Source organism: Pezoporus flaviventris, unplaced genomic scaffold (assembly GCF_033815535.1).
Source record: "Pezoporus flaviventris isolate CSIRO_AGI_PZ_B2104156 unplaced genomic scaffold, CSIRO_AGI_Pfla_v1 ptg000016l, whole genome shotgun sequence".
Lineage (NCBI taxonomy): Eukaryota > Metazoa > Chordata > Aves > Psittaciformes > Psittacidae > Pezoporus > Pezoporus flaviventris.
In genome coordinates this window covers 3,882,157-3,908,418 of record NW_026892564.1, presented here as the reverse complement: position 1 = coordinate 3,908,418, position 26,262 = coordinate 3,882,157, and the positions used below count along the sequence as shown (strand labels likewise).

Here is a 26,262-nt window from a genome sequence, read left to right as displayed (position 1 = left end):
TTGTGTATGCACTTGCTGTCATAAGAAACCTTGCTGGCTGCCAGCTCCTGTATCAACTCCTTGAGAGAGCAGACAGGCAGGACAAACTACAGCAGTCAGAAGGTTGCTCAAATTGAAGATGGGACACTTATTTGGCAAATGACCCCTTTACTTATTGCTAACTATTCTTTGCTCACTTTGAGTTTGACATTGCAAAGGAATGTTGCAAGTTGTTACAGATAGAGAGTCACATTAGAACCTTATTTCAGCACAGAATTAATCTTACCTGTATATTTCTACTGGTTTACTTATTCTTATGAACATCTTGAGTGATGGCACCTGCATATTTTCTTTAAGAAAGTACTCTATCATCTGTTTTCTTTATTAGAGTAGTTACCTTTGTCCATCTTCTCCAGGTAAAATTTAATCCTCTTCTCTATTTAACAAGACTGCCTAGGAGAGCTCCAAACATTTAGGATTCTCTTTGTGGTATGAATTACATGGATAACCTGGACACATCCAGTGCTTTTTCAAAACAGCCTATAAGCAGTGGAATTAACTTCATTTATAGGCAGCTAACACTCCACTTACAATCATTCACAAATCCATATCAGGTATACCAAAGCCTAACCATCCAGTTATGTATGCATCCATAAATGGATGCTGGTTCTGAGAAATCATAGACTTCAGTTTTAAAACTGCTAACTATCAGCATTGTAACCAAAAAGTTTAGTGCTCAGGACCTGGATAAGCCAGACCCTTGTGGAACCTCAGGCTGGATGTTCATAACCTGGGTCAGGGAATATATATGTGTGTGTTTGGAAATGCAGACTTTCTTCTGTTGTGCTAGCAACAGCTAGCTCTGGCAGCCATTTCTTCTTCTATCATCTGTGATGTCCTCCTCAGCATTCCCTCTAATTCCATTAGGGTTTGTGGCACAGAGTGCTGGGAATTCAGTGCAACAGTCAGCCCTCAATAGCAACCAAGAAAGAACCCCTTCAGGCCAAATGTTTCCACACGTGTGTACTCAAATCTCTCTAATAGCCCTGTAAGCCTAAAGGAAGTATTTCAAATAACAATAAGGAGAGAAGCATTCACGTTCTGTACCTTCAAGCATGACTGCAGTCATCATTTGAGGCCTGGAGATTGCAGGTATGCTCTTCCATTTTGAATAATTCTTTCAGATGTTTCATCATAATCTGAAATTCACCAGAAGTGGACTATGGCAGAAGAATTTGATGATGGGATTTCCATGTTTTATTTCTAGTTCACTATCTCTTGACATATTTATTAGTGACATTTTGCAACATCTTACGTCACTTGTGACTGCAAGCCAAGACATGATGTTGCTAACAGAGGGGAAATAACACATAATGAGATAGAGCCAAGTATAAATACCCACACTGCTTCAAACAAAAAAGAGGAGTGGAAAGAAGGGGAAAGAAATTCTCTGTGACGTATATTTTTAGACAGATTCATGAAAAAGTCTTTTTTGGAATGGTTTTGATTACTCATTTTAGTCTTTCAGAGCTTCAAGTACATTGTTACAAGCTAGTCTCCATCTGTCAAATCTCTCTTAAGTGATGCAGAGATCCACACAGAGAAAAGAAAGAAAAAACAGATTTTCCTTAAAAAGCTCTAGGCTGAAATGTAACTATTTTAAAAATTAAGGTTGGGTTCTTTTGTTTTCTAATTTAGGTTTTATTTATTTATCTTATTTCTTTTTTTTTGGCCAGCAAATAGTTAAATTTTACTATATCCAGACCACAAAAAGAGAAATGTCCCCAGAGAAGCTTTACATTATCGATGAACCACCTCTTCCATATTTGCATGCCCTGCTTAGCTAGCTCATGTTTGCTAAAAAACAGTAGTCTTGGGTGACTACTACTTTAAAAGAAAAACAAAGGCAAAGATGGTTACTGGGTCATTCCAGGTGGAAGAAGATAAATGCATGAAATGTTTCCATATATAGTTCCTGTACCTCTGTATCTTAAAAAAAAAAATCAATAAAGTAGAAAATTAGAAGTCTTTTTCTAAGCTCTATTGAATTTTCTGATAATATCTGCTTTCAAGCCTTCTACCCTGATATTGATTTCTGACAATGTGCATATATAAGAGGTATGTGCGCATCCCTGCATGAGTCAGTTGAGAAGAGAAAGGAATGCCAGCAACAGTGGGAACCCTGCCTCCACCGCCATGCCTATGTACTAGCTGCTGAATGCATTTGCAGACTGCTGTCATGTCTCATAGCATAACAAAATAAGCTCCAAATGCAAAAACAACTGAACACCCCTCAGTGAGCCACTGCTAGGAAGATTTTTTGCATTCTTTGATTAGCATCCACAATATTAGTAGAAAAACAGCCTCTAAAAGCAAGTGGCTGAGGTCATGCTACTGAGGTGTCCAGTACCATGTACTGATACTCTCCCCTTACTGTTTAGCAACTCAAGGCTATCACTGCCGCCTGCTGTTGCGTGGTTACTTCCTTTTCCTTTTCTTTTTTGCTTTGAGGTCACTTCTAAGTCTTATATTCTGCATTGCCCTGACTGAGCAACGGCTGCAGAGAAATGTAAGGAATTGTTCCTGATTCATTCAGCAATTCTGTAATAACTTCATTGATGCAGCACTGACTATGTAAATAATTTTTCCGACCACATAAAACTCAGAGGACTTCTTACTGAGAGCATCTATTCATTCAAAGAAAATTGTATTAATATGAATGGGGAAAACAGTATGAATATCAATGGATGAAGTCTAGGTCATTCTAACAAGAAAGAATGTGAAATCCTTTCTACTGAGACATGGTCCTTTAGGTGATTTAGTGCCCCTCAACATCCACTGAAAACTGATATTCAGCAAATAGAAAGAAAAGGTTTCTAAATGATAGATTACGGGAGAAAGAACAGGCAGGATGTCAAATCCTGAGAGACAAGCCATTTCTGTTTATTTGTTATGGAGGTTTTTTGCACAAAAGTCTCTTTCATATACCAAAATTAATATAAATTTGCTGTGACTTCCTCCCTCTCAATAAATAGCTCTGAAATTGCTTCAATTCCTCAGCTGCATTTAAACCATTTGATAAGCAGCTTTTTGTCATATACTGATATGCAATTTATACAGCTGAAATGTGCCTTTAACAGAAATCAGAAGTGAAGGGATCAAATAAATCTCTGGTATAATTACAGGGCTTCCAAGTGAGCTGCACTAAGACGAATTTGACTTGAGGCTGTATATTTAGCCTGGAAACAACCAGCCTGGGCATCTCGTATCGGACAGACCTGGCACACGTGCAAATGCTACAGCTGCCACCACGATGCAGATGCTAATAATTCTGCGGCTTTGTACCCTGTGATTATGCACGTGCTGTGTAGTGGTTCAGATTAAAGAGTTAAACAAAGTGCTTCCCCCTCTCCTTTTGGCGGAAAGATAATTCAAACCCATCTGATATTCACAGACAGTTGGACAGCAGCTGAGGTTTCATTAGGAATCCCAAGTATGGCCAGAAGCAACATACACCTCGGTGTTTCCGGGAGCTGCAGGCAGCCAGAACAGATGGTAGAAATCATCATCCCCAGACAGCCATCAGGGGAACCTCAGGCCACATGCTTGAATTTTTCTCAATGAACCACATACAAGGCAGGCACTTGATCCATGTGACGGCAGCTGCTGGGTCCTGGGGGAACGGGAGGCGGTGGAGTGGAGGAAGGCTCTTGCAGGTTATTAACAGGTCACACTGTGACATTAGCAGTCCGGAAACATCGCCTCTCCCAGGGGGCTAAAACAAAAGCAAGGGAGAGGTTCCTCATAATTCAAACACAGTTCAGTGCTTACAGATTACAGCACATAATCTGCTTGGCAACAGCACAGCGTGCAGAGACACTCTGCTATCTGATTTCCCTCTTTCTTCTAGCTGTTTCCATTAGAAATGTCAGAAGGAATCCTTGATGCGGTAAATGTCCTATGCAAATCTCGAGGGAGGAAGAGAACAGCTTCCCTGCAATTTTCAGAATGAGACCCAGAGGCAAAGCTGATGGTGACGGCTGAACTCCCTCATTCAGATGTCCCTAACCTTTTTGTTCCATCCATGACATGCTAGACGCTGCTTTGCTCATTGATCATCAGAGCTTGTCTGAATCACCGAGCCCCTTTTGTGAGCAGAGACTTGCTGCCACTGCCTGCCTTGTTAAAAGGAAACTTTCTTTGGTGATATTTTGGACGTAATGAGGCAGTTGGAGGAAGAGTCTTAAAATACTGCATTTGACAAGGTGAATGCTTTTAGACATCAGTACCCCAGCCCTACAACTGCCTATCTCTTCGTCCCAGCTCTCCCATGCAGAGCCAGCCATTTACACCAGTCTGCAGATGGAAAGTCTCCAAACCCTAGGCCTGCTTTAAATGTTCTCTGTCCAGAGCTGGCAGGTCAGGGCAATGGTAGTCAGCCACACAATCCCAGAATTACATCCTGGAGAGCACAGTAATATAAATATATGTAAGTGTGGGTTTGTGTGTACAGAAGAGGATGTGCGCCTTTGTATTTGTAAATACAAATAAAATTACTTCATACCTAGAAACTGCTTACTTTTTTTATTACTTATACATTCTAAGTATAAAATCGAATCTATCAGTATCTGAGGCAGACAGATTTGGCATTTAAATATGCCTTAAGATTTTGGTTGTGCTAAGCAAAGTTCTTCACCAGCCACCTTTCTCTATAGAAAAACTTGGTTATCTACCTCCTCACCTCCTCTGCAGGACTTTTTCTGGGGGGACTGGTATTTCTGTTTCCTGCCTTGCACTCATACTCCTGGTCTTCTTTCTTCTCTGCTGTGCCAGACACTCCATTTCTCACTCTTTTACTTGACTATCCAACCTAGGAAGCCCCTTAGTAGTTTTCAGCTGTTACTTCTCAGCTTCTTGAAGAAAATTTCATGCTCACTGGATCATTACTTAAGACAGCAAATCCAAAGTTTTGTCCTAAGAATCCTTTCCTGTGCATCCATTTCTTGTGTTGTACAGGGAAACCATGGGTGAGGTGTTGGATAAACATCAGTTTTCTGGGATCTTGTGAACTTATCTTGCCAAGCAGCAGAAACCTGTATTTTCCTTGCAAACACTGACCATTTCTCTGATCTTAAGGTCCTAGTTCCAACCCCCCTGCCATGAGCAGGGACACCTCACACTAGACCATGTCCCCCAAGGCTGTGTCCAACCTGGCCTTGAACGCTGCCAGGGATGGAGCAAAACAGACCTCAGGTCTTACAGACTGGAGCTTGTGCTGACTTGTATATACATATGTATTGCTCTCCCACCATAATGTTTTTAGAACAATGTGTGGTATCAACAATAAGGACTCTTTTCAGGATTGCAAATTAATAGGAATACAAGTAAATGGTATATTTTTTTTTTTGTCTGGAGCTGCAAGATGTGTGTAAAGTTCAGGAATCACAAAACATTACTGAAGGAAACCAATATTTTTTAAAGACAGATCTATTCAAAAAACTCCTCAACTTTTTTCCTTTAACATAGAAATTGCTTTCATCCTCGCAAGAATTATCTACTGTACTAAGTCTAGACACGCTCTTCTTTATTAGAGAATATTTTTGTATGAGCCACTTTCAAAAAGATCCTTTTATGTTCCACCAAGTAATGAGTGATCATGTCAGTGCAAAGAACAGGATTTTAAAAAATAAAGTTAAAGATGTGGGATGAAATTAGCCCTTTTGAAAGAAGTCAGGCTGACAGTTCCCCCTGAACTCCATATTCAGCAACAGATGAAGACCTACAGATGAAGTGAGGACCTGAAGGCATGTTACATCCCACCCTTCTCCTGCCCTCTAGCACCATTTGGTGCTGCACGTGTTCTCTAGCACAAAGACCCCAGTGACCGTCTCACTCTGCCTTTTGACTAGTCCAGCCCCATCAATGTTGCAGCAGCATTTGCTCTAGCCTTGGTAAGCCCAGAGTTTTTCCACAATGTTCCACCAGCACAGCAAGTATCCATTTACTTCAGATGTAGTACATCAAGTCTGATAGCCTATCCAACAGTAATCAGTGCTAAAGGTCTCAGAGGAGAGCGCAAACCTAACAGGTATATAACACCAAGCATTCAGGTATGTGTCTAATAATTCTGACACAAAAAGGATGTTTTTAATTTATCTCTAAATTTGTATTGACTATGTTCCCCGAAAACCATTTTTTTTTATGCTAGGGTACCTAAGTTTATACTGGGCATTTTAACTTATTCGTTTAAAGTCTCCAGTGGAATGAAGTTTCACAGGTTAATTTTTTTCTGCTGTCCCTCTATACCAGTTATAAACTTGTTACCTTTAATGCTACTGTTCTTGTCCTCCAGTGAATAGGAATGCTAACTGGCTTGAGGTCATTCAATCAATGACCTTCAGTTCTTATTCCATCACCATGTAACTGTTACCTTCCTAAAATAATTCTGGTTCGTGTATGAAAAGCCTTTAAATGGAATCTTCCTTTTATGAAAGGATTTCCAGAGTAATAAATATTTTGTGTTGTTCCTTTTTAGACTTGAAGTTTCACTTTAGAAATGGGGAAAAAAGAAAAAATTTTTTTTTTCAAGGGGAGATCACACTACTTATTTTTTCAAGTTGTGAAGATGTGCACTTATAGCATAGCTATTTTAATCTTCTGGTTCAAGATAACAACCCAGTTACATGTCCATTCACTTCCTGCAGGTGATAAAGGCAGTACTGGTGAATGATGTTATCAATGGGAATTGGACAACACTTCATTTTACCATGCACCACAGCCTCACAGACGTCATACCACAACATTACATCTTTCCTACTAATATCAGCTGAATGTCCAAGTTTTATCCTAAGAAGAACTCGTACAAAATAAATCAATGCATGGGTTAAAATCTTAGCTTTGTCAATAATACATTCATGAAGCACTGAGACACACAAAATGATAAGGAAAATTGCGGTAACAAGGTTGAGGTGTTGGATCACAGCAAAAGTATGTGGTCACATACCATGTATTAAAGGAAAAGTCTGTGCCAGTCCTGTGGCGCTAGCACAATATGAACATCCTGAAGTAGAGTCATGATCAGTACATTGCCTTTGGCTTGCTATACTGGAATAAAAGGACAGGGCCTCACCAAAAAGTTATGGGCTCATTTGCAGACAAAGCGGGGAGGATATTACAGCTTCTGGCAGGGCAATGAACTATGCGCAGCCAAGAAGGAGCAAACTAGACCACAGCAGGGGATGAAACTATCCACCTCAGAGCAAGCTGTTGCTATTTTCCTACCCTGACACAGTAGAATCACAAATCCTTGGAGTTTCAGAAAGAAGCAGGCTGAGAAAGGTGATGGGAGGATACCAGAGATGCAGCATTAATTCAGTGTGATCAGTGACTCAGTCACTGAGTTACTGATTGCTAAACATAACCCTGCACCTTCAGAGAATATGAGCACACAGAAATCTTTAAGAAAAACGAAGTTACATTAAAAGCATGCATGAGAAAGGCAAACACTGAGAAAATAGGAAGGACAGAGAACGGCAAACACATAAAAGGAAGCAACAGTAATGAAGGCAAATATGCACAGAACGAGCAATGGATAGAAAGAAAGGTAAACACATAAGCAAAAAGTAGTGATTAAAAGAAAAGGTTATCCCATAAATCTTTCTGGAGTTTTTTTGAGCCTCTGAAGAAGGGATTCAGATGCAACAATGATCTTACAACACAAAGCCTGAATGGAAATTAAAATCTGCTTTAATTAATAGCTATAAAAAATTTGTTAATCAAAGATTTCTCTTTTTATATTGTTGGTCTTTCACAGTTGCAGAAAACAAACCTGGCAATGTAAATGACAAAGTGTCAAAATCTATGAAGCAAGTAGGAAACCCCAGGAAAATGTACTTTTTCATTTGGTTGTTATTTTATGAACCCTGTATGGTGGCAACAGTGAAAATACCGTAACCCTGCTTTGTTATCATTCTACCAACTCTACCATCTTCTCACATGTGAAAATACTTACACATTATTGGTTGACTGTTATGAGAACAGGATGAAAGCTAACTCTTCTAAAGTATTCTCTCAGCTCAGTATTATTCGGTTACCGTAAAGATTTAATAGAGTATGATTTCCCTTCATAAAATTTTCCAGTTTGCACTAACACTTCTTGCAGCCATTGGAATAAATTTCAGACAGCGTATCCCAAAAGACAAGAAAAAGAAGTTCTGTATTTTTCCAACACAGTGTCAACCTGAAATATGAACAGTGCCTAAAGAAAAATGTTTCATTTCTGAAGAAACTCACACACATGTAGGCATTTTCTGTTACGAAAAATTTGCTATCTGATTTGGTATAGCAAACTTCTAAGTCAGAACTCAAGTTAATGTCTTAAGAAAATATTATTGACGTTAACAAACACACCCAGTTGTTTTGTTGCTTCTTTTAAAAGCATAACAAAGCATCAGGAGACTAGCTGCCCTGCTGACCAGCTAGCTTTGACAGGCGATTATTTTCCAAGGTCAGTGTTAGGTAATTAAAGATCTCATTCAAAATTCCCTTGGGATTATTTCTATTGACTTAGAAAGCTATAAATGGGACCCCTGATTCTCCACCTCCTCACTCAGTGGTTCACAGGAAGCTGCAACATCAACAGAAGTGGAAAGGAGTTTCCCTGAAACAAATGAGGACACGTGCCAGGTATTAAAGGACTGCATTAGGTAAATCATTATAGACAAACACTGGGACACTTCACGAGTTCTAGCAAATAACAAAGTACCAATAAGTACTACATGTATTTTTTGAGTAGCTAAGCTAAGAACCTACCATAAATCATAGAATTGTTTCAAATCAAAAGCAAGCAAGGCTCTGTTCCCCTTCCCAAAGTTCATTTGAGATAATGAACTATATTCAAATCTGGCTTATGTATTGTATTGCAGACTTTGATTAACTCAGGATACAGTCATTTCCTACTGCTCAACACCTTGTACTGCTAGTTATTTCATCAGTCTATGGTACCACCAAGGTCATCACAGTTGTTCTTAGTGCAAAGGGGAATGTCTCAGGAAAGAATGAGTGACTTTGAAAAATTTTGCTTTGAACTTGGAAGGACTCCACTGCAGCAGCAAAAACTGCTCTCAGCTGGAACCAAAATACACCTTTAGCCACAAGCAGTCTTCCAGCAGCCTGAAAACACATAGTAAGATAAGGAACATAATTCCAATAAAGTAGTAGTGAAACAAAGGTGAAGTTAATCTGCAAGAGAGATAATTAAGAAAGAAAGATCCTAAATTCTTGCAGACAGCAGCAGAACTCCATTCCTTTGAGAGCTGCCATTGGCAATAGGCTAGTACTAAAATGTCCTTCCTTCCTTCTATCCTCCCATAAAAGGGCGATACACACCATTTTAATTCAGAAATTTTAATTAGCATATGCTTTACAGCAGGTGCTCTAGAAAAATCATAGGCATCTGAATAAAAGCTTAAAGGCCTGGGATTATCTTTTAACACCAGAACAGGAGACTTTAATCAGGTCTGCTATGTCTGGCACATACTGAGAGTTAATTAGGTTTAGCAGAAGTAATCATAATGGAAATGCTTGGGTTTGTGGGGTTTTTCCTTTTTTTCATCAGTAGCAAGACCTGAGGAGAACTCTGCTTACACTTTCAAGGTGGCTTATGTGCTACCTTGAGGATCTGATGATTTATTTTTTCTGGTGGCCAAATTCCAGACTGTAGGTATTGCCGTCCACGGTTCTGTCTTTTGGATAATTATTTAAATGCATGGGCATATAGTAGGTGGAACGTGTTACCAGGTTACAACTGAAATGTAGCACATGTACTGCTGTAGATTAACATGGAAAGCACCCACTTTGCTTCAGGGAAAGCAAGTATCTAAGAAGTGGCATCTAAGAAAGGACATGCCTGGATCAGGCCCTCCATCATGAGCTTCTAGTTAACCCAGAAACCCTCTGCTCAGAGAAGCATGTTTTGTGTTTCCTTATGTATTGCCAGCGGATATATGACCCAGTCCAAGAGACTTAAATCCCCTTTCCTTTGGTAAGGACTGCAGAATTGCTCCTTCAGGTCACATGTTGTTGTCCTGACAAATCATTAAAGTTGTTTATGAACAGAGTTACTAATGAAGCTTCTTCACATTTCCAGTAAACCAGTTTATAATGTATTAACATAGGAAGCATTTGATCTTAAGTCAAATAATTTAATTTACCTTCTTAGCCAAACCAGCTGTTATTATCCTTCTACCCTGGAGAGATAGAGTTTACCAACTTCCTTATTAAAAGTAAATTTGTGCTTCAGAACAACAGTACCAAAAGCAACCAGCCAAATGAAAGGGCAAAAAATGAGCACAGAGGCCAGAAAATATGAATGCAGGGGGGTTGAGCAGAAGAAGATGAGCTACTTGCACACTAAGAGCTGGTCTCCCAGAAGAGACATTGAGTACTTTCATGATTAGACCAATGAAAGTGATTTCACTTTGAAATGAATTTATGACCCACTTTCAAATCCCTGAAGAAAACAGGGATTTAAAATGGGAAAGCTGAAAAGCCACAACAGCATCAATGCAAACGTCTGCTCTTTTTCTCAGTTTTATAATAGTGTCATGGCCCTGATGTTTAAAAAAACCCAACAGTATGTCAGCAATGTGCTGGAGGCAATGGAAGTTATCAATCAGTAATGTGAAGTGGATTTAAGCAGCTTAATAGAGGGCAAAATTCAATTGATTAATGGTTAGGGAAGTACTCACTGACATGGAGGTTTTCAAGGAATTACAATCTGATTAAAATTCCATTTTAGAAATGAAGGGATATGGGATGCTAATCAGTCTAAACCACAGATTACTAGTGCCAGCTATTTGTAACAGCTGGGACTATTGTGATGAAAACAAAACGTGACTCAATTTTGGTGAGAGGAAGATCATTTATTCATTTTGAGATCTAGAGCACATCAGAATAAACAACGTCTATGCACCAAGCCTGCTTATCTCTGGCTGCCATTTAACACCTGAAAACCCAGTCGTCTTCTGGTCAGCTTTGGTGGGAAAGTGAAAACTGGGATCTCTTTAGTCACTTACATGCAATAAGGTTCTCCATGTTCATTAGAGCCACCTCACAAGGCTCTGAAGTCCTCTACAGAACTTCAGACTAGTCTGAAGAGGTCCTGCCAGCAAGGCAGGTTGTAAGAAAGTTTCTTTTAGAGATGTCGTAGTAAGATAAAATCAGTGTCATTAGTCTTAAAAGACTTCTCCTTTTTTTTCTCATTTTAGCATGAACATCTATTTGAGTTAGGAATTCAAAACTCAAGGAAACCTTTCAGGAACAGTAGCTGGGATCTGGCTCATTGCATTTATGTCCCCATAATGTGGCAATCTCATTGACTTGCTTGAGAAAAAAGAAGAGTTAAGGCAGTGCTTCTCTTCAGCTCCTAGATTAAGCAGACTATTATTGCACTGCAGTATTTATATCATGGTTTTAGTAGCCTCAAATTTGAGCTTTTCCAAACCACATTTGTACTGTTTCTGGAATGCAGTGTCTTGTACTTTGTGTGTTTTCTTTTAGCTCTGCTATTGACAGCATTGGTTTGCTTTGGCATGGCTTCTAGTTATGAGTACAAAGAGCTGTGACATTTCAGAAGAAGATGTGTAAAGTCATACTTAAGATTTAAACCCTTTAACAGAAGCCAAACATATGTTATCAATTGAAGTTGTGAGCACTGATCCAAATTTGGAGTTATTCTGGCAAATTAGGTCAATTTCTAAAGATTTATCAGGATAACTTCTAAGTAAGGAGATTTGGTTTGTTAAGAAACAGGCAGAATACATGAGTAACTCTTCATTTCCACATATTTGATTCCCCTGGCAAGAACGGTGTTTGACCCTGAAAAAAAAAGAAAAAGATTTCTAAATTATTTCTAAGTACTTGCATATGGCATTAAAATAGACAAAGATATTTATCACTTACTATTTCTTATTACGCTGATTAAAAACCAAACAGTTCTCTGAGCCTGATGAATGTAAGTTCTTCTGGGGGGATATCAAACATAAAATGGGAGAATTAAAAACAAACAAAAAACCAAATTCCAGTCTGTTCCCTTCACCCAGTGAAGATCACTGGTGTTAGGAGCTCTATGGCCTAATTTAGGCAACCTTTCTCTTCTGCAGCTGACCTTATACCATGAACCAGAAAATACTAACATCTGGTAGACTTGATAAGATGGAATTTTCTGACAGGCTTGTTGCATTCCTGCCTAAAATAAAGAATTTGTTATGTGACCTCCATAGAGCTACTGAATGACTGGGAGAAGGTCAGCAATTTCTCAGACATGCCTAGCTTTGCAGCTCACATTTGCAGGTAAGGAACAATCCTTTTGTGTAAGGAACAACTTATATTCACCTTATTGCTATGGGAAAGTCTCTGAATGGAGACTGCTCCTGGGTTATATTCCTCTCTCTGTCATGCAGTGATAGAGGCATGTGCCAAACCTTAAAGACCTACTAGAAAGAAAAGTACATGGTAGAGGTGTTTCAGCAGCTGGGGTGGAATCTGGGTTTTAGCATACATTATTAAATGACACTAGATGGCAGAGCAGCTGTTTTGAATTAGTTAAAGTGGTATCTCTTGTAGTGGTTTGCTGTTATTTTATTTTATGACACTACAGTTTCAAATGGTGTTGACATATATCTATGCTGGCTTTTGAATTTAATGAATTTCTTGGCTGAAGGCTGAAGTCAAGAGTATAGCAGGATCAACATGAACTTTTTAATCTAGTCTAAGGGTGACAAAAGACTAAGAAACGGGAACAGAAAGGACTATCCAGCAGCCTTCTGGCCACATCAGCTGAATCTCTGTTCCTGTGACAAACGAGGATATAAAAGTCTGGGGTCTAAAAGAAGTTGCTGAATTGGGGAACTGGAAGATTCTGGACAAGACTCTGAAAGACAAGTTCAGAGCTGTAACAGGGACTTGTGTGGACCTTTCATTGGCAGTGTGTTCCCACCGTCACCACTGCCAGCAGACTGGTTTTCACCTCATACTTACCATCCTGCAGGGTAACTGCTCCTCACACAAATCTATATCAAGCCTAAGGCACTTGTCCACCATGACCTGTGGAAGGGTGGGTGTGCTGCGAATGTGTTCACCCTTCATATCCCAGAAAATCATGATATGTGCTAATGTGACCAATCGCTCACCCAACATTGCTTAAAACTCTTCATCTGTAAACACAGAAGTGGTTTACAGTGGTCCTTATAGGGATGAGATCAGTATTAACTCTTGCTGAATTTCCAGGAATACCCACACATTCTCTAAAATACTGTACTTTTTTCTGACCCCCCCCCAAAAAGAAAAAATAATGGAAGCAATAAAACCTTTCCTGCTATATCACTTCCTTCAAGCCTCTGTTTATAACTTATAAAGGAGAGGCACTGTATCCTTGCTGCCATCAGATATGCGGCAGAGAGACAGGGCTGTGAGGAGCTAATGACATGACAAAGAGCAAAGACTCCTGGATCCCTGCCCTACCCACTTGGCCATGCTGCTCAGTAGCCTTGTTGCAAATCCCACCCAAAAGTGGTGCCGTTGGGTGTGAAGAACAGTCTTTACAGCCACAAGGCAGAAGGCTGACCTCCTACAGCAAAATGCATCTTGTTTCCCTCTCTCCCTTAAATCCAGGTGACCTGGAAGTGTTCAACAGAGCCATGTAAATAGCTCAAACAAGTTTCCTTCAGGTCCAAAAAAAAAGTAAATTAAGACAGCCTTCACCTCTTTTGTGTCTCCTTTCCTTACAGAGCTTAACAAAGGTACTGAAATGAGTGTTGCAAGTAGACATTTCAGAATTGCACCGTTATGTCACAGAAGAGATAGATAAAATGTGAGCAAGACTGCTTTTACAGAACCCTACCATGAAATGAGGGCTTCCAGGGCCTGCCTTCTGATGGTTTTGATTCAGCTGGAGCATGAGCCAGAGCTCCAAGGAGAGAGCAGCCTGGAGGGGGCAATTGCTGTCCTTTGGCTCCACGTGTGGGGTCAGGGCCATTACCCTTTCCCCTAGCAAGTGCTGCTGCCAGCTGAGGAGAGGATGTACTCTGCTGCCAGAACAGACTGCCAACACACATCTGTAAACTCATGCTGTAAACATCACTTTGCACCTCGGCAAACTGGACAAAGCCCACAAAGAAGGCTGAAAGAATGAATTAATGAATTCGGAGAGCTGCTGTCATGGGAGTTGCTATGGAAGCAAAAGGAAATATTTTTAGATTGTTCTTGCATCACATATTCTCCCACACAGAAACTCCCATTCCCTCAAATTACCTCTAGCAAGGAGTGAAAGAGGAGCATCTCTTCACTTTATCATCCGTTCTGCCTGTTTTCTGAGCTCATAGTGAGCCCATGTTGGACTTATATTGCAGTCCCCTGGGAACCTGAAAGCTGCTGAAAGACAGAAAGATGTATGTGGCTGCTATACAAAGAAGGCTTGAAAATTTTCTGTGATTTGAAATCCATGGCTGACTTCTGTGCGTCCCTGCAACAAACATTTGTTTCTTTCTTCTGCAACTTCTGGAAGTGCAGTTGACATAACATTAACTCAGATATACAGATCTCCTGTGCAAGAGGAAAAAAAGTGCATTAGTTAAGTTATATGCATTATGCAGAAGACATAAACAGCCACATGTTTGTGCATAACCGTATGATTCCTTAGGGAGTAATTAGCATTTTGGCAGAGCAGCTTGCCACTATTTCTATTCTTCTGCCAGAGAAATTTGATGGGGAGGAGCCTGTTTTGGTTACTAAAAAACAATTTATCGTGTAATATTTAGTATAGCTACAAAACACATTTCAAGGTAGATAAGCTAGCCAACTTTGATATTATCTGTTCACCACTGACCTCCTCCCTCATATTTTCTTGACAGTTTTAAGGTAAAATGTGAACCAGAAAGAAAGAGTACTGATAATGGATGGTCTGTCTGAAGTATTGCCCCATGCTTGAAAATCTACTTTTATAAGAAAACATATAATTTTCCCCTTAATGTGGTCATGCAATAAAATTGATTCAAAGTAGCATTAGGGAAAACACTTTTTCAGGACTGGCAAATATCTGACTTAGAGGAAAGGACTCCTACAATATCTACAAGCCAGCAGGTTGTGGGGCTGTACAAAGACCTACATAGAGTTGCCAGGCTGCAGATAAGGATCACTTTCACAGAGCCGCTTCACCGAGTCGCAGGATGGTAGGGAGAGAGACCGACACATCCGGTTCGCACAAGTTCCTCTTTATAGACACGCTAAGAAATGCTATGCCTCAGATAAGACTTCTCACAGCAGACATTTCTTCCTAGATCCAGCACAGCGTGTTAAGAGGGTGCCACCAAGAACCTCAATGCAGCTGGGGGTAGGCGTTCTCAAAGCCTTAATGTTTGTTTTCACAAGGGACTTCTTCAGCCAAAGAGGGGAGTAATGAAATAAATGTCATATGCCACAAAACGAATGGGGGATCCCACACTTGTTCTTTTCATCCCTCGGCTGTACGTCATAACCAGCCCATTTTCTCCATCCCACAGGAGAAAGAGAAGATGCTGAAGTAGCACACAGGCGCCTGCAATTTCTGTGTTTCCTAAGAGCTTGGGAAGGCTCCCGACAGCCCTCCCATGCTGACAGAAGTACCACCACCCACCCCGCCAACATCAGTGAGATACACCAGAGCAGCAGGCTGGAAATGGAGGATTTGCTCCAGCAGCAAACAGGCTGCGCTGGAAGGAAACCCCTTGGGAGGAGGAAGCAACCCTGTCTTGAGGGCAAGCGAGGTTCAGGAAGAAAGCTGCTGATAGATGTCCAGTGAGACCTGTCTCATTCATTCATCTGTCAGGAGACTTCATTTGTTTACCATGGCCTCATCCTCATCATGTCAACCAGTGTGCTGTATTAATATGTTGAATTAGCTTGTAGCTCTCAATAAATTACTGGCTGATGTGTTTTGGCTGCTTTTGATTTGATATAAAGAAGGAGATGCAACAGTAATCACCAAAAAGAGTGGATATCACTATCCATCTCATGACAGGGTGATTAATGGTTTTTAATGGTACTGCTTTGACCTCTGCCAGTTAGCCCTAGCCAGGAAATACAAAAGCAGCTTCTCTCTGCAGCCCTCCCTGGGACACACTTTTGCCAGAGCTGCCTCTGTGGCCTCCATCGCTGAGAGGAGGGAGAATGAATTAGCCTTCACCTCAAGATCGAAGGTGGCCAAGGGAGCAGAAGGCCTTAAAGCTTTCTTCTACCTTGGTAGGAAGGAGAGATGTTTAGAGAGGGCTGGTTTGTACCTGGTGTCCCTCATACTTTATAACTCTGAAGCACCTGGAATACGGTGTTCAGCTTTTGGGCCCCCACCATAATAAGGACATGGACTTGTTGGAGCGAGTCCACAGGAGGGCCATGAAGATGATCAGAGAGCTGGAGCACCTCTCCTATGGAGACAGGCTTGTTTCCATACAGAGAGTTAGGGTTGTTCAGCTTAGAAAGTAAAAGGCTCTGGGGAGACAACAACCTTCCAGTACCTAAAGGGGCCTGCAAGAAAGCTGGAGAGGGACTTTTTACAAGGGTACATAGTGATAGGACAAGGGCGAATGGCTTAAAACTGAAAGAAAGTAGAGTTAGATTGGATATTAGGAAGAAACATTTTATTGTGAGGGTGGTGAGACAGGTTGCCAAAGAAGCTGTGGCTGTTCCATCCCTAACAGTGTTCAGGGACAGGTTGAATGGTGCTTTGCGCAACATGTTCTAGTGGAAGGTGTTCCTGCCCGTGACAGAGGGATGACGGGGGAATGAACTGGATGAGCTTTAAGGTCTCTTACAACCCAAGTCATTCTGTGATTCTATGATTCTTTTGTGTGCAAATCTGGGGCTCAACTTTTTGAATGCAAATGACTTTCAGTTTGAAAGCCAGGTTTAGGGTTACCCATATAGTATATGCTGCCTCTCCAGGGTCAATTTGCTAGAACATGAGAGAATAAAAACACATAGAAAGCTTTTCTCTGCCTCTCCCTGCAGATTACTGAAAATGTGCTCCTCTGCTCAAGCCCCTTTTTTCAATGGGCTGTTTCTATATTCTAACGGTTATATCTTCCCTCACTGTTTTATAAATCTTAAACAATATTTCTTCTTTAAATTACACTTTAAAAGCAGAGCTGGATCCCCTTCATGCAGCTCCGGAAAAGCCCACTGCCCCAGTGTCACTGCCGTGGGACAGGTATAGTTCCCACCAGGCTGAGCCATGTCTGAAAAAGTATCCAACAGACTGCCTCCACTCACTGAAAGTGGAAAGCATGAAATGCAGATGGACAAAACTGATTTGTCTGTAGCAACTTAAGTATCACTTGAGACAGCAACTGTCAGTCCAAAACCAAGAGAGGGTAATGGGCAAGGTAATTCTAGACTACCTTGTAAGCTGGTGGGACAAGAAACAAAAACTAGAGGAGACAGTCCTGCACCATGACAGTTTGTTTTGGATGCTGGGAACAGCTGAGATCTGCAGCAGTGAAACTGACCTGGATAACAAATAGATTCAAATGAGTGGTTTAGCAGTGACTGGGAAAGCAAAAGAAAAGGATTTTATCAAAACTCTCAGAAAGTTTGCAGTAGTTGCAAAGAACATCACTGGCTGCAGCAAGTGATGATGTTTTATTCTGCTGAGACATCTGGGTCGAGTAAGAGCCACTGGGGTGATTAATCAGGTGAGAAACTTAACCTACTTAGGCCATGGAACCTGGCAACTCTGCAGTACTGCCAAGGATAGTATTGCTGGGAAAAGTGTTTGCTCAGCTCAGAAAAAGGCTGCATTGTTCTAGAAATAAAGAATATGTTGTCTAGCTCTCTACTGTAGTACTCTGCTATACCTTTCTCACAGCCACATCATGGAAGTAAATATCAAACCTGCCGGGGAGGTATCTGTCCTCTGAATGCCCCAGGAAGAATGGGAGGAGTCCTTTCAAACACAGGATGTGTGAGGGAGCAGAAAGTAGCACAGCAGTATCCATTCCTGGGGCTTTTGGGGTCCCCGCCTCCCTGGGAAGGTGTCTGTGCTCTCCAGAGGCAACAAGATCACCGCGGGTAAGTAAAATAGGACATGCGTTTTCATCCGCTAACCGCGTCACACCCATTTACTCAGTTCTGTCTGCATTCCTCACCTAATACAGGCAAGACAAAGCCCAGACAAAATTGCCCTGAATGTAGGAGCATAGCATGGAGGAAACCATGCAGTAGATAGACCATCTGTTATCCATGTTTCTATTGCAAGCTCTGCTACTTGGAAGTCAAAGAACAAGATTGTGGTGATGGGGCTTTGCCTGAGCTCAGCTGTCCCTTGGGTACCTGGGGACAGTGTGCGTTGTCAGTAATGGCAATAGGGGTAGGGCAGCAAACCGAGGATTCATCTTCCTCCTTTTAGCATGCTCCAAATAATCCTACTTTTTGTTACACTTTTTTAAACAACATTCTGCTTCAGTGGGGCTCCTAGAGACAGCAGAAGAATGCTGGTGGAACAAATAGGGCTGGGATATGCGTTGAACAAAACATTTTAGCAGAGCAGGATCAGTTGTGCTACTGCAGGCAGAAAAGAAAGGAAAAAGATAGTAGGACGTGAGAAATGTGAGATTTCTGGCTTAAAATGATGGCCACTGTGTTTTTAACTTGCTTACTGCTAACTCTCTTCCTAGCTGGCTCTGTGATAACTGCTTTTTCTATTCATCTCATCAGTCACTGTGTAGTAGGTATTATATCAAATAAAACTGTCCGCAGTGAAAGACCCAGGCTCTTCTGTTTTTATTGTTCTGAGGAAGTTAGTGTCAGTAATGGTTCATTGCCCAGTTTATCTACTCCAGTGATCTCTCCTTGACCAAAGTGAAAACTTTTGTTACAAACTTTCAATTCTATTACCTCACATTAGTATTGTGTGCTGAAAAGGACTCCATGGCTGTTACAGACATTCAAAGGTGGATCTCATTCAAGATCTTGTTAAACATTCTTAAGATAGGACAGTGATTAAGAAACTTCCCTTCACCTTACAGGCTTTTAAAAATCTCCATTCTTAGTTAATGACAGAAAAGGATTTCTCTTGATCATAGATGATGGTCTTAACATTGGTTTGTTGCCTATTGTACATATATTCCCAGTTAAATCAAAGCACACATAAGTATTTATGTAATGTCAAAGTGATAAATAAGGCATTTAGGACAAGATTCAGACCATGCTGCGACTGCAGCACAGTTTAGGCCTATTGATCCTAAATAGCAGATCTAGAAAGCCTTTGGACTGGCATTGCTTTACATCAGGCATGTTTACAACTCATAGTGGAACTCCAGACTGAGCCTCAGAGCTCTCAGGACCACAAGGTTTAGCCACTTGGGTGCAATTACTCACACGTGATGAGCCTGGCACTCAGTCTAGCCTTTAGACAAAACCTATTATCCCTAAGGAGGGATCTGCATGGACTGAAGCCAGTGACCACAGGAAGAGCACCAGAGCTACCCTCAGTCTGAATAACATTCAGCTTCAGATTAAAACCTCTAATTATGGGTGCCTACTTGTGTGTGAATGTCAAAACTCCCATCATACTCAGCAGACACCTAATACTGGCAATAGAGGCAGTGAGCAATTTAGCTAACCAAAATTTGACACCCAGGGATGGACTGAGCTACCCAGGTGTAGATGTCTAGTTTTATTTTGGTTGCTGTAGGGTATTCTGTAGCTACCACTCCAGGAGATAATGATCTTCTGTAACTCATACGTCATTTCTGCCACCTTTCTGCAGACATTTCAGCTGCTCTGAGGACCCCAGATGGCTTTGTGTGGGCAACTGAATTGCAGCCCTAATGGCTGGTTAGATGAGTATCTCTCTCAGCTCCAGTGAGACTGCACTGATTAGATCTACCCTGACTGTAATGGGATCATAGATGCAAGTACTTTCATCTCAAACTGGAACCCACCACTTCATTAACAAATACAACTGCTGATAGCAATATCCACTTATACATAATTACTTACCGGTCTACAGAGTCATTCAGGGAATCCGATACTTGATGTGAAGCTTTGTCTAAACCCAGGAGTTAGACTTTTAGCTTCTGTATCTTAAGGGTGTATCTATATTCCTATGCTACGTACTATCCCGAGGGCAGGATGACATCTCTCTCCCTTGAGGTTGAAAAGCCCTCTACAGCTTGGGGAAACAATAGGAAAGTGTGCAAAAAGGAACATGTCTGTGAGGTCTAGCAGCCATGGCCTACATCTGGATAGTGTCTCCTGGATGTTTTTCTCCCCAGGACATTCTAATGTAAAAGACACAGAGAGGAACAGGGCCAGGCTGGTTAGGGCTGGTTAGAGGTCCCATCCAGCAGTTACACGACTGCTGTTGTTCCTGTCTCAGTTATTCACTTGTTAGTTCCATGAATCTGTAGCATAATCACAGATTCATGCAATGTCTTAATTCATGTATGTTACTGTTATGAAGAACTTCAGGGTCTGCATATATCACAGGTCTTTATATTTACACCTGTACCAAGGCAAATAATTTGGGCTTGATTAAAAATTAACCTTCCAGAAAGCCATCCAGAGTAGATAACTTATCAGTTCTCTTGGGAGCCTTTTTTGAAGGTTAACACTATAATAATTGTTAAGAAATACATGCTCTCTTTTTTTTATTTGAATTTGTTCAGCTTGAGCTTCAAAATGTCAGTTCCTGTTATGTTTTTATCAAGTAGATTCAATAACATTTTACCAACCAATTTTTCCATGGTTCTACTAACCAGTAACTGAAACATCTCCTAATCTGCTTTTTTTTTGGTTAACTGTTTTTTCCTTTCTCAATACACATGTCCTACCTCTCCTCTGAATTATTCCTGCACTCTCTTCCAATGTTGTTAACTCATTTTTAAACTGTCATCATCAGACTTGCATAAGTTCTCACCAAGGTTGCACAGAAAGGGTAAATCATGACAGCTTATTTATACATCAGTCATTAGCCAGAGCATTGCACAGGGAACTCATCTGGGGTAGTCTGTTGCTCTCTTTTTGCCTCTTTGCTGCCAGTTACCTTGCCCAGGAGTTAGACTTCTGAGCATGTGCATAAGACAGGAGAGAGGAGAAAGAAAAGGAAAGCCCTCTTCTATGTGGGGTTCTTCAAGATGGCTCCTAGGTAAAGGAAAAACAAGGGCTGGCAATGGTGGGTATGGAGGGGTTGGGGTCCAGAAGAGGATGAAGCAAAAATGAACAAATAGCATGTTCTGGAGCTATCATTTTAAGAGCTGGTTGAACTGAATTGTTTCTGATACAGCTCTGACTTCTTGTTCCTCTGGTTTTAAAATAAAGAACAAGGACAACTACAGAGTGGTATTGCCATTATTAGCCCCTGTGCTATAGCTGCTAACAGGGAGTTAGCTGATGAAGTGTATTTGATGTACTTGATGAAGTGGCAGCACAGGCTAATGAAATTGTTGTTCACTCAGGCATGTGAAGATTTTGACTGTAATCCCAGCTCTGACTGTTCTTCTGCTTCCAAAAGTAACTTAATCATAATGTATTTCCGTTTCCCCAATGTCCTCTTCCCCCACACACCTTTTATCTAACTCTGTAAAGCCAGGACTTAGAGTTATCACATCTTCTAATAAAGAACCCTAAACCCACTTGTAATCTCTAGGCGTTACTTTCACTTCTTTTCTATTCTCTCATCTGAGCACTGACAATGGAATTAGGTGCAATGTTTCTGCCAAATTCCTGTGGGTAAATGTTCATCCTATATCCAGATTTCCTCATGGTCTCCCATCCAAGTATAGGACAGACCCATAATTCCCTACCCTCTGGCTGCATGTCTCTAGGAATAGCTCTCGTTAGTAAATATTGTATTCACCCTGACATCCAAAATGCCACCAGCTTCTTTGATGTGCTACTGTGAGGACAAAAATGGCAGGAATGTAAGAATCATTAGAGTGTAAGTTAAATGTTGTGCTTCCTAGAACAGGCACTTCATGCAGCTGCCGAAATAGCTCTGCTGAAAAGCAGACTAGCATACCAATTTTCACATTTTCAGATCTTATGCTGTGCATACCAATGAATTTCTAAATTGTTTCTTATGCAACTGTAATACGGTTTATACAAAATTTAAGGTTATTTTAAAAAAAGACACTTAAAACTACTTTTTAAATAATCCAACAATGTGACCCTATGGGAAGGTCACAGGGGTCATAAGGTGACAGATTTTAACTTTTGCCTGTATGAGACAGAATACAAGTTTGCTATTTTACACCACACACAATGAGCAAAGCTGTCAAAGCTTTCCTCAAGGGTTTAACATATCAGACTTGAGTTTCATGTCTTTCTATGTCATTAGGCTCCCAGAACACATTTTTTTTCCTTTAAGATATAACAATGGTTCAATTATTCTGATTAGTATACTTATAGAAGATGAAAAAAGAGAGAACGAAGTTACTTTTACTAGACTCAGGTCACCCACTTGGTTGTGTGCCAGCATACACAATAACACTTTGGGTAGGAAGGGGTCTTAAAGCATCGCACTTGCCAATTTTTCATAATAAAAATACAGACAGCATTAATAGCTACTAGCATTTCCGGCATCACACTTGACTTCTGGAAGGGGATCCCCTGCCACATTCCAGAATTGACGTCTGCTGGGAACAGCCGTCTTCGCAAGTGCCAACTGAGCTCCTGCAGGGAAGGACCCACATTCAGCAGCCCATCTATCAAACAGAAGGCAGACAGAATTAGCAGTAGGATAGAGAATAGATGTCATAAAATCTAGAAATTGGCATGATATTCTGTTGAGGAAAGAGAAGGAAGATATGAAAAGAATGGGGAAAAAAAGCAAACAGATCCTGACTTGCATGTAAACAATAATTTTATAGTTCTATACATTTTCATTAAAAAAGAAAATTGAACAATGATTCAAAATCAAAAGGGGAAAAAAGAAAAAAATCAGTATTTTAAATATGTTCTGCCTCTGTCCAACAAAGGAATTCTCATTTTTCCTTCCCAGGCATGTTTGTAATTTTACACTTCTATTTATGGTTAGAGCAGTCTAACGTAACATTAAAAGAATTAATCTTATCACCACTGAGGAAATACTGGAAGATAAAATCAGGATTGCTCTTTGATCATTAAATGGCTTTAGAATTCTGCACACAAACAGATCTCTCTCTGCATTATCAAATGTCAGAGACACAGTTATGGCTGTTTGTGAAAGATATCTTTTTTCCTGCTCAAACTTACATACACAGACCTTCACATGGGACACATGCTCTTTTATTTTCACATCTTTTCTCAGCTAGATAAATTGGTTCTATTTGTAGGAAGCAGGAGGGAAATTCTTGGAATTGTTTACTGTAGGGGAGGGAAAGAAGAGGATTACTATAAGGACAAAATAAAAGGGTCTGTGTGTCATACAAAGGTGCTTGTAAACTTGGAGCACAATTGCCTAGCTTCAGGAAAGTACTCTTACATCCACAGTATACACCGTGTTCAAAATATGGGAGTGGGGAAACAAGTAAAGTGTTATCATGGTAATTTGCAAGTAAATCCATAAACAAACAGAAGTTTGGGGTGATGTTGTTATGAATAATGAATATGCTAGTTAGGACAATTTATGCATTTTAAGATATAATACATGTTCGCTATATATATATATTTGCCCAGGCAGCCAAGAAAGCCAGCAGCATCCTGGCCTGTATCAGAATTAGCATAGCCAGTAGGACCAGGGAAGGGATCATCCCCCTGTACTCAGCAATGGTGAAGCTGCACCTCAAATACTGTGTTCAGTTTTGGCCCTTCACTACAAGAAAGACATTGAGGTGCTGGAACAGGTCCAGAGAAGGGCAATGGAGATGGTGAAGGGTCTGGAGAACAAGTTTGATGAGGAATGGCTGAGGGAACTGGGATTGTTTAGTCTGGAGAAGAGAAGGCTCAGTAGCCACTCTCTATAACTACAGCCAAGAAGGTTGTATTGAGGTGGGGGCCATTCTCTTCTCCCAGGTACCAAGCAATAGGACAAGAGGTGATGGCCTCAAACTGTGCCAGGGGAGGTTTACATTGGATATTAGGAAAAATTTCTTTACAGAAAGGGTAATCAGGTCTTGGATCAGACTTCCCAGAGCAGTGGCGGAATTACTGTCTCTGGAAGCGTTCAAAAAACTGTGTAGATGAAGTCTTCAGTGGTAAGGGCTACTGGTGATCTTTGCAGTCCTGGAGTAATGGTTAGACTTGATGGTCTTCAGGGTCTTTCCCAACCTAGTTAATTCCATCACTTTCTATTCTACTCTATTCTATTCTACTCTACCCTACACTACTCTATGCACATATTCATACTTAACTGAGACCTCTTTATGATTCACTGCAACCAGCCCCAGGTAGGGGCTGGGCCATGGTGCATGCAAGATCAACATGGACAGTGGCAGGCTTGCTAGGAGACCAGGGGCACAGCAGCACCAGGGGCTGCAGAGGGTGGAAATGGAAGTAGAAGCCAGAAGCCAGAAGCCAGTGATGGGAGTCTCAGAATAGGTGATTAAAATGTCAAGATGACCAATGTGGGTTTTTTTATTTCCCCTCTCCCCCCTTATTCAATTATCAGCAGCAATTACAAACTGACATTAATAACGCCAGCAGAAATATGGAAAATTGTCTTGGATTGAATGGCAGAAGATCAAGTAGAAAAGAGGGCAGAAGGACTCACAGCACATCTTTTCTGCATCAGCCCTGTGATTCAGGCTTACTGTTCACTACTGCTCACTGACAGGCATAATAACTAAAAGAAAGCCTTGTTTCAGTAAATAGGAAAAATGTTTGGGCTGAAATGTAGTCATAAAAAAAAGGTGGTCTTTTTTTTTTTTTTTTTACTGCTTTTCTATAAATTTGTACTTCTTCCACAGCCCAGCACCTCCCTCACTCCCTCTTAGGCTATCAAGAGACACATTCCCTGTGTTCGTTTTGCAGTGGAGTATTTCAGAACTTGATCACAAACCCCATGGTATGCTGAGCAACACCCAGTCCAAATGTGCCCTAACAAAATGACACAAAAAAGCAAATTGCTAGTGTTTCTTTAAGGCAGATTAAAAATATTATGAACTTCAAGGTGTTGGTTTTGAATGCAAGTCTTCATGGTGTTTTGGTTGTTTCTTTTTTTTATTTATCTTTTGCAGGAAAAAGCTTTCTTTTCATTCAATGCATTTGACTAGCTAAAGCAGTTACATAAAGTTGAGTAGACCACTAAAGCTAATCAATGGGAGGAAGTACTTTCACAGTTGGTGTCTATATATATATAGCTTCATATGCAGACACAGACATACAGACACACAGACACACAGCTATTGCTTAGGAAAGGCTCCTAGAAATGTAAAGAGGCTGTATAACATCCTGGAATATTTCCCCAATTTTCTGACAGCAGGACAATAGCACCTTTTTGTTCCTGGGGAAGGCATGCAGATCAACAAGGGCACTAATCTGAGTAAACCTGGCAGGCAGCAGCAGGATCTAGCTCAGCACAGAGGCCAAGAGCTGGGAATGGCATAACAGGTCAACTTAAAAGTTACACTTCCCAGCATGTGCGCAGTGTGCTGAGGTGCTTATTCCAAATCTACGTACAGAATGAAGTCAGTGGAATTACACCGGGGATGAATTTAGCCTCATAACTTTACTGATCTATTTCCTACAATTCTCTTAAGTATTCAGTTGCTTCCTGCTAATTATTTTTTGCATTATTTTATAGAAGGCTAGTGTGTGCCCCATGGGGCTTTTGTAAAACGTTCTTTAATCATTGTCACTCAAAATAATTTAAGTTTCTGAATGAGTTTATACAGTAGTAAAGTAGCTATTAGAGAAAAAGCTATGGTTCTTGTTTTATGGGTTATTAAAGTGAAGTAAGTATTTTCCATACAAATCTTCTTAACATTATTTCATTAAAGCTTATGCCAAGCTGAATTTGTGCTTTGGTGAAGTTAATAGAGCTCCCCAGGCTTTCATAAGAGTTCATGTTCACATCATGAAATATGCTTGCAAAAGACAGTTTTCATTTTTAAGTCTGACCTCAAAAACTGTTTCTGTATCTCATATCATAGGATTTCTTATTCATAGGCAAAATTAAGCATGTATCTTGTCTCCAGGACCCTTCTATTTTTAATTCATTTCATACTGAAGAAAAAGTAGGACTGGGGTATTGTGAAAACATTTAAAAGTATAGATATAGTTGCAAAGATCAAAAAATCAGCCTCCATTGTGGCAAAACAGCTTGTTGCAGAT

General features: G+C 40.6%; 1 long non-coding RNA gene across 1 annotated transcript; it reads left to right on the top strand.

The window, feature by feature from the left end:
• The first annotated feature begins 944 nt into the window (after positions 1–944).
• LOC133269936 (uncharacterized) lies at positions 945–16,115 on the top strand. Its single transcript, XR_009743614.1, has 3 exons — positions 945–1,131; positions 5,894–6,089; positions 15,537–16,115. It is a non-coding gene; the product is annotated as an uncharacterized LOC133269936 (long non-coding RNA).
• Positions 16,116–26,262: the final 10,147 nt, after the last annotated feature.